This window comes from Balaenoptera ricei, chromosome 2, assembly GCF_028023285.1.
Source record: "Balaenoptera ricei isolate mBalRic1 chromosome 2, mBalRic1.hap2, whole genome shotgun sequence".
NCBI lineage: Eukaryota > Metazoa > Chordata > Mammalia > Artiodactyla > Balaenopteridae > Balaenoptera > Balaenoptera ricei.
In genome coordinates this window covers 76,853,526-76,872,308 of record NC_082640.1, presented here as the reverse complement: position 1 = coordinate 76,872,308, position 18,783 = coordinate 76,853,526, and the positions used below count along the sequence as shown (strand labels likewise).

The following is an 18,783-nucleotide window of genomic DNA, read 5'->3' as shown; positions in this document are numbered from 1 at the left end:
AGGGTGAGTGCCCTGGCTGAGGAGCAGCTCCCATCAAGCTGCCCACACCAGACCACAAGTTTGCAAAGCAAGGTAATCTCCTCTTCGGTCTGTAAAGGCATGTTCCATTTGGACCTCTTTCAATCTAAAACTTCCTTCAGTATTAAGACCATTGAAGCAGGAGACCCCCTTCCCTCACTGCTGCCCCACAGGTGATATGTCCTCCCCAGGGGATTGCACTGAGCTCTGGCCTTCATTTGCATACGCTATACTCCAACGTTTCCTAAACCTCATTTTCAACAACTTTTACAACTCTTCTATATCCAAGTTGCACCAGCCCTATGCGTCACATTTTTATATAAACTGTCCTTTTTAATTTGGCTAAATCCTAAACAACTATCTCCATAAAATCACCAGTTTTATTTCTTCAGTGTGTTAAATAATGAAGATAGGGCTTCCCTGGTGGCACAGTGGTTAAGAATCCACCTGCCAATGCAGGAGACATGGGTTCGAGCCCTGGTCCGGGAAGATCCCACATGCCACGGAGCAACTAGGCCCATGCGCCACAACTACTGAGCCTGCGCTCTAGAGCCCGTGAACCACAACTACTGAGCCCACATGCCACAACTACTGAAGCCCGTACGCCTAGAGCCTGTGCTCCGCAACAAGAGAAGCCACCGCGGTGAGAGGTCCGCGCACCGCAACGAAGAGTAGCCCCCCCTCACCGCAACTAGAGAAAGCCCGAGCGCAGCAACAAAGACCCAAAGCAGCCAAAAATAAAATAAATAAATAAATTTATTAAAAAAAAAAAAAAAAATGAAGATAAACGATTTAAAATACACAACATGGGGTCAGACACACTGACCTTACCGTGCACCGTGGTGCCATATCTCACACGTGGGGACCCGTTGCCCCTCTCTACTGGGCCCATTCCCACCAATTTCAAGTCTAGACATAGAGAGTTTAAACGACTCCTATTTCCCAGACGTATTTTTCTCTGCTGTGGAAAAATCTCACCTGGCAAGACTAGATTCCCCTTTCGGTAGCAGATGAGAGGCCAGGTTTCGTTTTCACAAGTAGAAACTGCTCTGAATTCATGTCCCAAATCCCCTGCACTTTCCATCAGGGGTCCCCAGGGCCCTCCTCTAGTCCTCTCGCCTCAGAAAACAGCCACACATGGGACATTTTATCGGTCCCCTGGGTGAGGGCTTGTCCTGAGGCTGACGAGGAAATTCTCTCTTGGGCACCTGCAATTTATTCTTTCTCTCTAGGGAAGCACTTCCTGCAAGTATTATCAGCCCTGTTCTATCCTTCTTCCTCTCAATCTTTAGGAAATCTAGGGTAGTGGCTCTCTCCCCGGGGGAGAATATTCTTCTTGTACAACAGCTAATTCTCATTACATACCAGCACTGTTCCAAACATTTTATACATGATAATTTATTTAATCCTCACAACCTTACCAGGCAGGAAAAATGAAGCACAGAGAAGTTAACTAACTTGCCCAACCCCAGAAGCTGGGCTTCAAATTGAGGCCAGTTGGCTCTCAAATCTTTGCACTTAATCATTAATACCTACTGCGTCTTGTAATTAGTAAGTGGATGTTGGAAACAGCAATAATGCTAGAGATAACAGTAATTGCTTTATTGCATGTTTAGTAATTGCCACGTATCAACTTTTTTTATCCACACAACAGCATGAAGCAGATACTTTTATTATTGGTACATAGGGTACCATGTGCAAAGCCCAGCATCTAGGAGCCCACAGAGCAAGCAGTCTGGCCCTACATGGCCTTGGGAGCACGTCTACTCTCGGCCGAGTCCCCAGCCTGCAAGGCAGCGCCTGGCACACGGTCGTGGCTCAATCAGTACTGGTTGGGCCAATGAATTCCCAGTGGCTTTGGCTCATCTCAGAACCAGGTGTATGTCACTGTGGCAGCTGTCAGTGGGGGTAAATGGGGGTCCTGGGCCCAGAGTCTGCCCCAAGGAAGCAAGAAGTTTCTAAAGCTTTCCTAATGCCCCCAGCCCAGAAGATCAAAGGGAAGAGATGTTGCCCTTAAAGACAATTCTCCTTCTCTTAACTGTCTACTGTCAGCCAGGTAAGGAAAACAGGCTAATTTTGACCACAGGGTGAGGACATTTCAAGCTACAAAATAAAATGAATCAAATGGTTGAAATCCCATTATATGACAAATGCTCATTTTACTTCTGCCTCTATTTATATTTTAATCAAACAAATGACGAAGAGTCACACTGATGTCAGTCTCTGTCTTTTCAGCTGCAGCTCTGCTAGTTTGACAACATGTCTGTCAAGCATTTATCAGTCTCTTCAGGGACCTCCCTGTCGTCACTCCTGTTTTCAAGTACAAAGGTTGGGGAATACCATTCTTCTTGCTAATCCAGCAGTTTATTACAATCAACAGACTTGGGTTCAAGTATAAGCTCTGTGACCTTGGCAAGGTCAGTTTCATGGAATTTAATTCTTCACAATTCAGGTAGTCTATTAAATTTATATGTAAATGTGATTTAGTTTTTGCACCTCTACTGACAGGACTTTCATTAATAGATTCATAAACCAAGAAAACAAAATCCTATCAGACCATGTGTCACAACTTTTGGTTTGAAAATTACAGTCCCTGAAGCAATGGTAGCTGTTCAGTAAATTTCTTTAATTGAATTAAGAAGCCAAAGTAATGATGCAGACCAGCTGGAAACACCGGCACTGATGGTTCTTATTCATATTATTAATTGAAATGGAAATAGAAACAGGGAGATAATTGAGCAATTCCTTGTCACTTAAAATGAACTATTCCTCTGTACTATGGAAGAGATTCTCATTTAAACACTGTTCTGCGGAAAAAGAAAAATATGTAAAGACTTAGCAGACTGCAGCAGAATTGCTATCAACCTAATTAAAAACAGTCTTCCAGGACTCACTATCATTCACAGCATCTTTCTGCACTGATTACAAAACATGTATTATTTATGTCACGCAAAATGTTGGAGGTATGACAACACAAGAGAATCAACTCATTTGATGTTTTTTTTAAGTGTAATTTACTTTTTCTGAAAAATGAACTGTTTGGGCATATCTGAAGGAGAAAACTCAGGATGTGTGATTCACAATGTGATAGGTGGGGAGAAGGGAGTGTGATCAGGGGTGTCTTGGGGGAATGGGCAGCCTTTGTCGTGGATTAGCCACGGGAGATACTAAGTCCAGGATAGAAGCCGAGCGCAGGGGAGAGGGGCGTCCCCCAAGCACCACAGTCACTAGCCAACAACGAACAAAGAAATACAGAACTGAGAAATGCCTTCAGCACCTTCTCCTGGTTTTGGCTTGGGCACAGGTAGACCCTTTGCTTGCTTGATCTGGCCTGATCTGCAGCACAGAGATGCCACGTTCCTCTAGGGGCAAAATGGAGCCATAAGGCATTTGTCTAGGGGCTTTTAGGGTACAAACCAGACATGTTCACCAGATCCAGAGAGATCTGGGGCCACAGAGAGGCTGGCTGTCAGGGCGGCAGAGAAGAGGGTTCTGTGGGCACATCTCAGGGGGAGAAGGCACCAGAGCACCCCTAAATGGCACTGCGGGTGGGTGTCCCCAAGAGTCCTGCAGGCTCAGGACAGCTCCACGTGCGAAGATAAACACTGGGTCCAACCTCTCACCCCTCTTATCACCTGGTGGAGGACACAGGACCCACCTAGCCATTTCTTCTCATGACCCAAACCTTCACACTTCAGGAAGTACGTCTCCTGTTATCAGCTTCTCTCTCAGAAACCACAGCTGAACTGCGGAAGGCCAGCACCGGGCCGCGCGGGTGTGGACAGGCCTGGGCGCCTGCGCAGCAAGGAGCAGAGACACGAATATCTCGTATTTTTGTTTCGGGTGCCTACAGAATTTCCAAGGGGCTCTTACCACGTACCTGCCGGGCGCCCACCCTCCTCAGTTCAAACAGCAAGTTCTGTGGATGAATTTGCAAAAGAACAAAAACAAAAAACAAACAAACAAAACAATTTGGGAGATCAGCACAGCTTCCCTGGGAACTTATCCAGGACCCTAGTTATTCTGCTCTTCCTGTTTGCGGGGAGGCCACCAACAGGTAGACTTTGCCTTCCGCTGACCAGCGTGAATCCTTACTAACGTTCAACTGCAAGCAAATACAGATTTTTTAAAAAACAGAAATTGGAAAGGAAGGTAAAGAGAGGTTAGGCAGAGAGAGAGAAACAGAGTAGTTTCTTCTCTCTGAGAGGAAGGGGTTCTAAATGGATAGAGGTTTTAGTACCCCTACAATTGGAAAGACTTCTAAGGAAGCTGTTTCAAGGACATTCCATAAAAATGGCATTGCAAGGATTCCAATCTTTAAGCCTCAGTTTCTTTTTCTGTAAAATAGAGATAATAACAGTATCTACCATTCAGGGCTTTTGAGGGCATTAAATAAGATCACGCATGGAGAGGTCTTATTATACTGTCTGGCCTACCCTAAGTGCTAAGTAAAGTTATTAATACTAATAAGTGACCTGGGAATGCTGGTAGCCAGAACCAGTGCTCTGATTGCATATCTGATGTTTCAAGAAAGAATACTGTCATCTCAAATCTGGCTGATAAGAAGATATTGGCAGAGGCAAGATTCAGTAAAGAAATATGGAACTCTTACAGTTTCACGATGCTCAAGTGATGCACAATTACATAATATGTGAGACATCAGCATCCCAGGAGTCCCTAGGAATAGGGATCTACTGTGGCAGAGTAGAAGGAAGACAGTCATTGCCAGAGAAGACACATCGGGAATTTAACCAACTAAAAAGGAAGCCTGTCGTGAACTACAGTAAGGACCACTTGAGTCACGGACTGATGCCTTACAGGCAAAAAAGTGAAGGGGTTGAAACAAACTACAAAGGAAGAGGGGTAAGGAAGGGGCATAATACTTCGACATTTACATTCTGAATCCGAACATATTATAGGTGGAAGGGGCCTTGCCTATTCATCAACCAGTCCAAAGCTCTTACTGTACAGATGAGGAGTCTGAGGCCCAGAGAAGTGGTACGTGTCCATGGTGCGAGCTACTTGGCAGGAGAACCAGGACCAGAACTCGAGTCTTCCAGCCCTGGTTGGCTCTCTACCGCCAGCCCCTCCCCAACAAGCCTGTACGTAGCAAAGGTTTTGATCACCCACAAAAGTTCCGGGAAAAACAATCAAATGAGTCTAGGCATTTAAATATTTTAAATTACTCAAATAAACATGATCATTTGTGAACCACGACCTTCTGGCAATCAGACTGCATAAGGGCACTGGTGTCCATCCAAATAATAAATATTTGAAGAGCTTAATTTCTTCCTAGGTCTTAATATTAAGATAAATGTAAACAGAAGTTTTAATATCTGCTTTCTAGTTGGGTTATCTTGCATGCAAAGGTGCATAGACTCGGCACTTTGGGGACCACTTTCCTAATACCCCTTGCCTTCTACCCAAGATACAGGTCTCTGTTTACGGAGGGAAAAAAAGTCAAAGCATTGGCTTAAAAATCGGAAACAAGTAGGTAAAGGAGAAAGGCAATCTCCAGAAAATGCGGGGAAATGCCCACAGAAATTGGAAAGCTGTAATCTAACTAGAGAGCTCTGTAGAATTCCATGTGCTCCTTCCAGTAGTAACTTTCGTCTGCCGGAATCACTAAAATTGAAAACAAAACACGAGTTAACCATATCTGATGTGATTATGAGGCCAGGGTGGGTCACACCAGCTTAAAGTTCACAACTCCATAGAAAATCCAAGAAAGTTTCTGTGATTGTTACTCATTGCTCATTGTATTCTGTGAAATATAGTACAGCATCAAAAAGGCAACCCACGTCATCTAGAGGTGTGGTCCACAGTGGTCGGGGAGCAAGGAATGAGCACTGCTTTTCTTGAGCACCTACTATGTGCCAAACACTCTGTTACGTGCTTTGTTTCATTTGTTTTCAAAGGAATTGTAGAACTGGGGAGTTACCATGATCCCCGTGTAACAGATGAAAAACTTGGCCAGAGAGAGTCATGGAGTCCAGATCTGTACTGGTGGGTTTGGAAACCCACAGCAGCTTCCGTGGAGGCCACGGAAGACAAACGAACTGGATTCCCCACTCTGTGAAAGTGTGTCAAGGGAGCCGTTCTCTGATAGCAAGGTTTCAAATGCAGTGCCTGGAACTGCCTTTTAGGTCCCACGTGGCAAGGTGGATGAAGTATTACCTCGGCTCGGGAACAGGGATTGCTGCTCTCAACAGGGGCGTTTTAGGCACAGGTAGGATTGACTCCTGCAAAGATAATGGGTGTCGTGAGAGGCCTCAGTGAAGTGGAGAGGCCAAAGGGTTGGAGCCACCCTGCGACACTGGGCCTCTGCCTTCAAAGGACTCCTCAACGGCCAATTTCAAGGCCAGAGCCTCACACCCTGGTCTTCAGTAAGGGCAGGCTTCTCATTCAAAATTCTTTTGGGACCAGATAGATGATGGTTTTCCTTTGTGGCAAAGGTGCCTCTCAACACAATAAAGACACTCAGGTTAAAAATAACCTCACAGAAATTCTCGCTCAGCCAAAATGGTCCCAGCTAGGGATCCGCTGGAGGAACTTGTTACAGAGCTTCCAAGGCCAAACCACAGCCGCCCCCAGCCCTGCAAAGTCAAGAGCCGGTAACAAACTCTGGTCTTCCTTGTACTAGGGACGGGAATGAGAGTCAAGAGGGCTGGAATTGACACACAAATGATCCCAAAGCAGTAATAACAGAAATCACTTTATGCAAGAACCGAGACAAACCGAGGCTGCCCTCAGTTTAGGTAGAGAAGAGTGTGGTGCCTGCCCAGTTATATAGAAAACAGTGTGTTCACTTTGGGGCAGGACAGCGAATAGAAAATCAATGTCAACATCACCGCCTCACAAAGAGGGTTGTGCTCAAAAACTGCCAGCAAGACCACAAGTGGATTTGCAAAAACATTTGCATGGCTTCTGGTTGCAGAAATGCTGAAAGGATTTGTGCTACACTCTGCTCCCGAGGGCACAGAAGTTCCTTTCTACACGAACCCTGAGACCCAAAATATGAGGAAACCTAGCGCCAGCAGTTCTAATGTTCTCCCTGGCTGTGACCCCCCTTCTCTTCCTGGGAGTTGAGCCAAAAGCACAGTATTACTTACTGATCAAATAACCAACACCCAAAGATACCTGGGAGTGACCACACGTCAATTAAGGTTCACTGGAATCAAAAGCAAAATGGAATCACCATTTGCTTGATGGAGGTTGGCTGGGTTTAAGATACAGAAGTATCTTCGCTTTGCACTCAGAAGAAAAGCTCATTTCAATTTCTTTTTTTTTGAATTGGGTGCAGCAAGAAGAGTACAAAGGTTAGAAAAGAGAGAAAGAGCTTGAGATCCTGAGAAAGATAAAAGGCAAATGATTTAAATTAAACATACGGGAAACATTAAAGAAGGGAAGGGCATGAAACAACCCTAGAGATATAAACATACAACAAAGAAAAGTTGTTTGATCATGGGGCAAGCCGTGTGAATAAATAAAATACCATAAAGGCACTAAAGGAAAAGAAAAATTAAAGAAGAAAAAAGTTTCCTTCCAACTTCCATTCTAAGGAAACCACAGTTCTTTGGCTTGGTACAACTACTGCTCACATGCTTAATAGCTAAATTCAGCTTTGAAAAATCTCTGTAACATTCTCTAGTTTTTTTTAAAAAATGTAAGTGAACCAGTCATTTACTATCAGTGGATAAATTCTGTTTAGTGGGTGGGTTTGTTTTGAGTAGCTGTGAATAAGGGCAAGGGTGACTTTATTTTATTTTTTTTTCCTGTCATTTAAAATTTTCTCCCTTAAAAAAAAAAAAAATCTGTGGCTGTTTTACAGGAGTCCAAGGCAAATCGATCGATTCTGAAGAGTGGTTTGAATATTTTTAAACAAACCCAGTTTGTGTTTCCCTTGTCTCTAAATCAAAAGCCTATACCACCTTTTCTCAAAGGTATTTCTGTAGCACTTTCTGTCTGAGTTTGTACACCCCTATAGAATTCTTACTATTATTTAAACTTCCATGAAATGCACTTCAACTGGTAGGCATGTGCGTCGTGAAATTAAAAGTGTGTTACAAGAGAAACAAAACTTAAGTTGGGCACAAGGATGAACAACGATGTGCAATGCTACAGATGGCAGCGGGAGCCTGAAACAATGTGCAGTTCCTTTCTATTCTGTTTTGCCCCATTGTGTTCTGAATAGACCAAATCACTGCCCAGCTTCGGGGCCCCACCACTGAAAGGCCCCATTGTAAGCGATATGCTTTCCAGAGCAGAGGGAAGGTTGCTGTAGTAACCTTCACCATGAATTTCCTGACCAGGGTGATGAAAATCTCAACTGAATTGTGACAGGACTACAGTTACAGACAAGACGGCACATGAACATGGGGCCTCCCCATTAAGGGGGTCTTTTTTTTTTTAATCTGAACATAACCCACTACCTGCTGCCTAAATCACCCACATAGCCAAAGAAGGGACTGAATTTCTAGAAGCCAGAGCTTGAGGAGTGAACCTGTACAGTATCTTCCCCTAGACTGGGGGGTGGTGGGAAAATGGGAGTTTGCAGACCAAGGGGAATTTGGGGTCCCACAGTTCATGACCTGTGTCAGCCAGCATGTTTGCTGAGTTGAGAATGCACTTTTCTAGAGCTGAGCAGGGGCTGCACGGGGACCCATGGTCCAAACACCACAAGCAAAGAATAAACCCGCACTTCGTTGGGAGAAAACAGTTCAGGATTCGGCATATAAAGAGTGCCCCTTTTATATGAAGAAAAGGCAGTCACCCCAATTTCCCAGATGGAACACTAAACCAGAATGAAAATCCCTGTCCAGTGAGCTCTACTGAGGGCTCACTATGTACCAAGCAACATTCTAAGGTCTTTACATGTATTAAATCATTTAATTGTGTCAGCAAACGTATAAGGCCAGCATTATTATTAACCCCCATTTTAAGGACGAGGAAGCCCTGGCAGAAAGAAGTTACATCCCTTGCCCCAGATCAACACCAGTGAACAAATATTCTGCTTCCAGAATCTATACTCGTAATCCCTTCTTTATTGAGCTTTTTCCACATAGGCACTGGGCATTTGGATCTGGAGTTGTGGAGCTTAGGAGCAAGAAATGGGCCAGGAGTCCACCATTGGCTACTACAAGTTCTCCTCACGGGCATGAGCAGGATTGCGCAAAACACGGAGCCAACAGAAGATGAGAAAACTGAGGATGGGAAGCATTTCATCTGTTTGTTCATTCATTCATTCATTCCAATAGTTACGTGCCTACCAGGAGTCAAGCGCTCTTCTAAGCACTGGGGTAACATCTGCAGACCATACAGACAAGACTTTGGCTTTCATCAAGCTTACTTTCTCATTGGTGAGGCAGAAAACCAACAGATGGAACAGAGAGACAGGAAAAAGAGAGGTGGCCGCAGGAAAGCCAGAAGGGCAAGCTGAGCACTTGGGACAAGAAACAGACAGCCAAGATGGACTGCCCATCAGAGGGTGCAGCCCAGGCCACACAGAAGAACTGTCCTTCTTCCAAAGGGCACGGGCCCAAACTACTTTAGTCAGATCCTCACCCAGTAAGAGAACTAACACCATCTCTTATTTGTATATTGCTTCCAGTGTCTCGCTACTTTGCCATTCATCATCCCATGTGAGCCCTAAAGCAACTCAGCGAGGCAGGCAGTGAGCAGGAATAATTATCTCCATTTTACAGCTTGGACAGGCTGCCAGAACTTCCCTGATACTTTAGAGGACCCCAAAGGAATGATGGAGATGCGCGGAGGACCGAAAAGCTAATTTGCGGTTGGGCTCACAGCTTTGGGGAATGTCCCTCTGTTTATCCGTCTACCATGATAATGGCTATGTCATTTATTGCTGGGTTATTATTAAGCCAGGCTGTGAGTCGCTCTGTGTGCTGGATCTCGCCTACTTAGAAAGAAAGAGGGGGCAGGAGGAGGGAACCAGAAGCAGAGGCAGGCTGCTTTTAACCGAGAGACGGTGGGGGTGGGGACAAACAGCTCTTTAAAAACACAGTTTCTAAGCATACTTAAAGGTAGAAATTCCAGCCTAAGAGCCTCTTTGCTTGGTAACGCACCACCCTTAAGAAAGGGCAAAATTATCAAGACGTGGAAGAGCAGGAGAGGGCAGGCTGTGGATGAAGGCCTACTCCATGCCGACTTCTAAGTAAGACGAGGAATTACAGTAATTCAGCCCACAGCAATTTCCCATTTTAACTGATGTTTCCTGTTTTCTATGCTAGGCATCATAAGAATATTCAGAACCAGACCCGGAGTTCACAGGCCGTCCCTTCACTGGGGTACATTCTTTTCTGTTCACTCATTGCATTATGTGCGACTTTACAACCCAAAACAGATCTGTTTTCCTACTGACCTCAATTTGCGGCCACCATTACTGTTGCTGAGAGAATTCTTGGCTCTCTGGGGCTGAGATGCGGAGAAGAACAATCTCGCCTAGCAGTTCCCTGGGCCTGTTGCCCTTGAAATAGAGTCTGGACCTGTTGGTTGGTGTCTCTGCAGGAATCATCCACATCCGGCCATTTGACTTAGGAGTAAGGATGAGGGGGCAGGAGGGGGCCAGAAGTCTCTTTCCAGCCCTTTCAGCTGATTGCTGACCCATCCCAGGGTAGATGAAACAACTGGGTATTTTGTTCAATTTGTTTTTGATGGTAGGATAATGAAAGGATGGTTTTTAAAAACCTTTTATTTTGAAATAATCTCAACATTTCAGAAAAGTTAAAAAAAATTCTTATACTCTACCAATTTGTAACATTTTGTCACGTTTGCTTCCCCTCTGTCCCTCTCTCTGTCTCTGTGTGTGTGTGTGTATATTGTTTTCTTTTAATCTAAACCATTTAAAAATAGGTTGTATACATCATGCCGTTTTATTCCTTAATACTTCAGTATGTATTTCCTAAAAAGGGAATTTTCTTATATAACCAGAGTAAACAACTTCAGGAAATGTCACATTAATACTTTTTATCCAAGTCAATATTCCAATTTCATCAATTATTCCAATAATGTCCTTTGACAAGATTTTTTTTTTTCCTGGTGCAAGATCACGTATTGCATTTAGTTTTTGTATTTGTTTAGTTTCCTTTAATTTCTAACAGCTTTTTAGCTTTCCTTTGGTCTTTTATGATGTTGACATTTTAAAGAATTCAGGCCAGTTATTTTATAGAATCTCTCTCAGTTTGGGTTTGAGTGATGTCTCCTCATAATAGATTCAGCTTTTGCATGTTGGGCTAGAATTCGAGTCAAGTGATTTTGTGTCCTTCTCGGGGTATCACGTCTGGAGGTACATCATGTTTGTGGGCGGTATTCATTTTTTATCATTTCATTAAGTACTGTCCCATTTCTCCACTACATAATTTCTATTTTTCATTCCTATTGTAACTGCTAAGCAATTTGTGGGGAGATAACAATTTGAGACTATGTACCTATTCTGCACCTCATCAAACTCTGACAACCAGCTTTGACAGAATTAAAATTTCAAGTCCAGTTATTTGGCACTCAGGGAGAACGCATTATTCTCAGAAGCTGCGTGTTTCAGACAGACCAGGGCTATGGAGCATCTCTGCGGCCTTCTCAGAGATGCGGTAGCTGGTTTCCTCACACCTGCTGGGTTCCAGATAGGCTGAGGGGGTAGGGGGCTGCCTTCCTCATCTGTGACACCAAGTTCCACCTCCACAGGGTGTGAAATAATGCATTCCTAGAAGTTGAACTGAAAACCAGAAGTATGAGTCAGGGTGATTCTTAATGGCCCAGACAGCCCCGTAGAAAGATGCATACAAGGAAATGAGGTCTGTCCATATGCAAAGGTGTTATGTGTGGGACGTCTGTCTCTGGTTCCCTCCATCGATGTGCCTATGAGCCTCATTCCCCACGCCAATCCCGTCCCTCCTCTCTTCTTCAGCTGCAGTGCTGCTGAATGAGTGTCTATTTAAAAGGTGGACATGGAGTCGGTCCTTTTGGACCAGAGAGCTTAAAGCCAGGTGGGGACAAGTGGGTCAAGGGCAAAGAACAACGTGGTGAAAAGGATGAAATCCAACCGAGCAGCTCAAAGAGGCTGCCCACAGTTGTCCTTGAGCCACAAAGAGGGAAGACCTTCTTTATGCCCTACCTTCCATTCCAGCCGTTCTCGTTCCCATGAGGGAACCTGCCACCACCTGAGATCGCCAACATTTTCTTTTGGTTAAAAATGATTGTGTAGAAATATTACCTCAGAGGACTTTATTATACAAGAGCTACCAGTAGATGGCCACTTCCACAACCGGAGTGGCTGGGACAGAACCTTAGAAAGAAACCCGAACTGTCTCTACAGCAAATTAGCACAGAAAGGAAGACCAGGGAGCTTATTCGGCAACCAAAGATTCTCTTGCCCTGTCAATATTACACAAGCCTGGAGCCCCTTCCTGAAATATATGTGTAGGCTAGTGATTTTTAATAACGACTGCTGAAACACCATTAGAAAAATTAAAGTTTTACACTTTTTAGGTAAAAAGTTTACATTTAAGAATTTTCTGGGACTTCCCTGGTGGCGCAGTGAATAAGACTCCACGCTCCCAACGCAGGGGGCCCAGGTTCGATCCCTGGTCAGGACACTAGATCCCACACGCATGCTGCAACTAAGAGTTCGCATGCCACAACTAAGGAGCCCTGGAGCCACAACTAAGGAGCCTTGGAGCTGCAACTAAGACCCAGTGCAACCAAATACATAAATATTTTTTTTTAAAAAAAGAATTTTCTTCTCTTAACTAGAGTAATGGGCTATAAAGTATACTCCAAAATTCCTAAAGATTCATAAACATAAATGAGAATTGGCATCGATAATAGTAATTTCAGGGATGGCAGTCTTTTAATAACAACTGCTCTTGTAGTCTTTTTCCTGAACCTCATCCTATGTTTTTCACTTATTCAGTCATTCACTGATTCAATCATTTTAGCCCCATCAAAAACACGTGTGCTGGGGCAAAGTGAGAGTAGCATCGACTGTATATATATACACTACCAAATGTAAAATAGTTAGCTAGTGGGAAGCAGCTGCATAGCACAGGGAGATCAGCTCGGTGCTCTAAGACGACCTAGAGGGGTGGGATAGGGAGGATGGGAGGGAGACGCAAGAGGGAGGAGATATGGGGAAATATGTATGCGTATGGCTGATTCACTTTGGTGTACAACAGAAACTAACACAGTATTGTGAAGCAATTATACTCCAATAAAGATCTATTAAAAAAAAACAAACAAAAAACATCTCTGCTAGGTACTGTGCCAGGCCCTGGGGATATATTTATTTTATTTTATTTTTTTAAGATAGAAAGGTTTACCAATTAATTACCTAAGTATGCAGTGGTAGTTCCAGTGTGAAGAATGAATTTTGTTGCCATAACATTCAATTCTTTCATTACGTAAAACGCGCTGGTGACTACTAAAAAAAAAGAATGCAAATGCACTTCACACCTAGTTGTGATATATTACCCCTGCCTGACAGGTAAGCTGAGAAGACAGAAATCATTGATCTTCGCAGACAACTGAATTCTAACCTGATGACCCCATTTCAAGAACTCTGTAGTTAATTTCATTTTAGAAACACCAGCCCAAACTGTCAAACAATCCGCTATAATCATCATTTATTCCATTTAAATGAAGTTGACTACATTTTCTCTAAAAATTGTTCTCTTCCACCTCAAACACTGCTTTTAAAAAAATCTCAATGCCCAGCTGTAAGACTCAGCAATTTGGTGTGAGGTATACGATACCATCTCCCACCTGGCATAAGGTTTTAAATATCCTAACTGGAATCTCTAAATCTTTAATGTAAGAGCTTTGTCACATATACTTTGTTGCCACTGAGAAGGTGAAAAGGCATTTGAGCAACTGTTTCCTACAGACCAATCAGCTACATTATAATTTATCATCAGGTAAAGCACTAAGTGTTAAATGCCTGGGCTTTGGGTCCCCTTGAATCTCTCCTAGATAATCTAGGGCAGCTCCTCCCAACCAGTAGGTCTGACAAGACCAGTCCTTGGAGAAAGGCTGAGGGTGGACGGGGCTTTCCTGTTCTCAGGGCTCTGGCCGCCCTGCCCACACCGAAGGCCATCCCCTTTCCTAACTCTTTACTGGCAAAAGACACCACCACAAGTTTAAACCATTTAACAGTCCCCACCACCACTCTCACTCACCCATCCTTCCCACCCACCCCTCTCTCTGACTTAATCACAGGAGGAAGTGAATCTACCTCTGATGCTGTCACAGTTTTTAAAATCTGGAAGTGGGTCACATGATGTAAAAGGAAGTTGACGCTGGTTGAAGACAATAAGCTAGCTGGCAGATCTAGAAACCCGTGATGGCTTACTAGCTAGAAGCCTTCCAGGGTTCTAATTTAAAAAGAAATTCCAAAAATGCTCACCTTGGGTTGGAGGTATGGTTATGAAGAATGTGGGTAGGCTGCTTTGAAGGTCTCATAGACTAACTCTAAAGGAACATTCAAATGATAAAATCATAATCATAACAAGAGTAATAGAAATAACAAACTCTTTGAGAGGGCTTATTTTATACTTTTTTTTTTCCTCTTTACATTTTAGCAGTGACGGCATATAAATCCTCAGAATTTGTTTAAAATGTCTCCTTGGGATTTCCCTGGTGGTCCAGTGATTAAGACTCTGCACTTCCAATGCAGGGGACGCAGGTTTGATCCCTGGTGGGGGAACTAAGATTCCACATGCCATGGGCAGCGCGGTCAAATATATATATATATATATATATATATATATATATATATATACACACACACACACACACACACATACACACACACACACACATATATATATACACATATATATGTGTGTGTATATATGCATATATATATATATCCTCAATTAAGGACCTACATTAGTTAATGTACACAACAGCCCAGGAAGCATTCTCTTTGGAGGAATATGTGGACTCCAAATTACTATGTATATGGACATTTGAGCACTTAAAAATAAGTTCCCCGTTTATATTATGACAACTTGGCAGTCACTAGAGTTTAGCTTCTCTTTCCTCTGAAATGTCCTCGTTCCTAGGAAATCTTATCCCCCTCGGCTGCAATCTTGAAGGCTACCCTTCATTTGTGATGCACTCATGCCCCTCAGAGATTTAACAGGAGCCTGGAAATTGGGTGAAAGCACTTGGGACCCTCAGTGGTGTCTTCAGGGCTAATGCTGGAGGCTATCATTTATAATTGAGAAGATTCTCTTGGATGCCGGAAGGAATAAAGTGAGTAACGACCACTCTCAGCACTGGAGCCAACTTTATCAGCACTAAGTCCATATTCTGCCGTGACTTGGCAGAGAGCAAAAGCCCAGGACTGGGAGCTGGAAGAACGGACTCACATTTCCTCTTCTGCCACTTACTAGCTGGGTGGCCTGGGGGATTTACTTCAACTCCCTTGTTCCCACCCTCTCAGGGTTGTTAGTGAGGGATCAGTGAGATAAAAGACAGGAAGTCCTTTGTAAACTGGTGCCATATAAATGAGTTACTGTGATAACATCAAGAGAGAATCAAGGGCTTCCCTGGTGGCGCGGTGGTTAAGAATCCACCTGCCAATGCAGGGGACACGGGTTCAAGCCCTGGTCCCGGAAGATCCCACATGCCGCGGAGCAACTAAGCCCATGCGCCACAACTACTGAGCTCACGTGCCACAACTGATGAAGCCCACGCACCTAGAGTCTGTGCTCCGAAACAAGAGAAGCCACCGCAGTGAGAAGCCCACGCACTGCAACGAAGAGTAGCCCCCGCTCACCCCAACTAGAGAAAGCCCGTGCGCAGCAACAAAGACCCAACACAGCCAAAAATAAATAAATAAAATAAATTTTTTAAAAAAAAAGAGAGAATCAGGGATACCATTTAATTGATTAACTTCTCCAAATTTACACCCTCACGCTAATTATGAATACTTTGCAAAATGTACCTTCCCCCCATCCTCAAACCTGTTTCTAAAAAAGTGCAAAGAACACCTAAAAAAAGGGTAATGCTTCCATTGGAGGGAATGTGGATGGGATCTGGCTCAAACCTCAGGCAGGTCCTGGGCAGGATGAGCATGGATGTGGGGAAAGGTGAAGCAGGAAAAGGTTAGAAACAGTACACCTTGAAGCGAACAGAAACCATCAACCAATGAGGAGATCACTTAGCTAGTGAAGTAAGATTTAGGAGGTATCCAGATAACTAAGGCGCTTATCCTAAACGTCTGGAGACAGCAGTCAACCCAAAATATAACTTCTATATGATTAACAGAGACATTAATCTGTCACCGTGATATGGCAGCATGCTATGAAAGCACGCTGACAAGGCAAGAGCAGCAGGGTAGTGTGTAGGGGTGGAAAAGGCCAGTGCTTACAAGTCAGACCACTTTAGCTGGGCGACCACAGAAGCCACTTAAGGCCACTTGGGCTCACTTTCCTCATCCATGAAAAGAGTGTCACAACCAAACTCATAGGACCATTAAGAGAAATGTGCTAAACCTGGGACCCCTCTGGATGGCTGGGTTTGACATGCTGTCTTGACATTAATTAGATGTAAATACAACTGATTCTCTGACTTGACTGTGAGTGCCATGTGGACAGGGAAATCCGTCCCCTTTTCTCTGAATCTCCAGAGTCCACCTGGCACAGTGCTTGGCACCTCTCAGGGCTTGGGCTTGATTGATCTTATTAAATTTATGAAAGAACAATGAGATGTAAAGTGCATTATAAACTGAATATACAAGGTCTATACATATGTAAAGATAAGGTATTGAAGGCAAATAAGACTTTTGTCAATTCAAATATAAAAATGGTGTTGGGGGCTTCCCTGGTGGTGCAGTGGTTGGGAGTCTGTCTGCCAACGCAGGGGACACGGGTTCGAGCCCTGGTCTGGGAAGATCCCACATGCCGCGGAGCAACCGGGCCCGTGAGCCACAAGTACTGAGCCTGCGCGTCTGGAGCCTGTGCTCCGCAACAAGAGAGGCCGCGATAGTGAGAGGCCCGCGCACCGCGATGAAGAGCGGCCCCCGCTCGCCGCAACTAGAGAAAGCCCTCGCGTAGAAACGAAGACCCAACACAGCCAAAAATAAATAAATAAATAAATTTATAAAAATGGTGTTGGAAGGTAAGGACCGGTCAAGGTTATCTCCACTTCTGCCCAAGAGAAAATGACATTTTGGCCAGGGCACCTATGACTTTAGTCTGCTAGCCTAGAGCACCTCTAGGGTGGAGAAAGGAAATGCTCTCAGCAGTTGTCTGGTGAGACTAGCCCTTAACATCACCCCAAGCTACCTACCATATTAACTGGTTCACACATAAAAGAAAATGTGACACCCTGGTTGGTTTTTCTAGAAACCAGCTTAACAGGTAAGCTCCATGCTGCAAAGAAAGCCTTCAATTTCAGATTCCAATCAAGTCTAAATCTGACTGGTAGAATCAGCTGCCAACTTGATGAAATCCATTGTCTGAAACACAAAAGCGAGAGGCTACGGTGCCTTCTAGATTTCCCCTTGGAGTAAGCAGTGTAACCCACAGCTGGGTTACGTCTCCAAGTACTGGCACCGAGGCACAAACATCTCCTTTAATTTGGCCCTCTACAGACCTTGCAAGAGTGGTGGCACAATGTATCATACACGCAACTGGCACAAAGTCAGCACTCTAATACAGCCTGTTATACTAAAGCAGCCCTGTAGGCTCTCTCCCAATAAAATGCGACCACCAGGAATATAATGGTTCCTTTCCTGAATATATGGCACTTCACAGCTAAGAGCTGTCACATACATTATCCTATTGGAGTGATGGCTGAAGTCCAGTCAGTCCTCCATATCCGCGGATTGCACATCTACAGATTCAACCAGCTGCAGACCAAAAATTTTGGGGAAAAAAAATTCCAGAAAGTCCCAAAAAGCAAACTTGAATTTGCCACATGCTGGCATCTATTTACATAGCGTTTACACTGTACTAGGTATTATAAGTAATCTAAAGATGATTTAAAGTACATGGGAGGATGTGCTAGGTTATATGCAAATACTATGCTATTTTAAATAAAGGAACTTGAGCATCAGAGGATATTGGTATCTGCAGAGGTCCTGGAACCAGTCCCCCAAGAATACCAAGAGACAACTGCAGTTGTAAGGCAAGCATCTCTATTTACATTTTCTAAATGAGGAAAGTAATGGTCAGGTACTTGGCCAAGGTCACATATAAAGCAAAAGGCAGAGTGGATTCTTACTCCACTGCTTCGGGTAGCCTCTTTTCATCTCTTCACAAAACTGGGGTGATAGTGACCCTGAGAAATAGTGAGCTGAAATATGTCTTAGTTCTAGAGTTTTCCTTTAGACTTCTGAAGCCCAGTGAAAATTTTACAAGGGCTGTTAAGAGAAAGGGCTGGGACTTCCCTGGTGGCGCGGTGGTTAAGAATCCGCCTGCTAATGCAGGGGACACAGGTTTGAGCCCTGGTCCGGGAAGATCCCACATGCTGCGGAGCAACTAAGGCCGTGCACCACAACTACTGAGCCTGCGAGCCACAACTACTGAGCCCACAGGCCACAACTACTGAAGCCTGCGCACTTAGAGCCCATGCTCTGCAACAAGAGAAGCCACTGCAACGAGAAGCCCATGCACTGCAATGAAGAGTAGCCCCCGCTCACTGCAACTAGAGAAAGCCTGTGCACAGCAGTGAAGACCCAACGCAGCCAAAAATAAATAATAATTTTCTTTTTTAAAAAGGGGCTATCTTCTAACTACTTAG

At 44.1% G+C, this 18,783-nt stretch overlaps 1 protein-coding gene across 1 annotated transcript in view; it reads right to left on the bottom strand.

Moving 5' to 3' along the window:
- MYO1E (myosin IE) overlaps positions 1–18,783 on the bottom strand; it is a 201,092-nt gene that overhangs the window by 125,281 nt on the left and 57,028 nt on the right. The window lies entirely within an intron of this gene.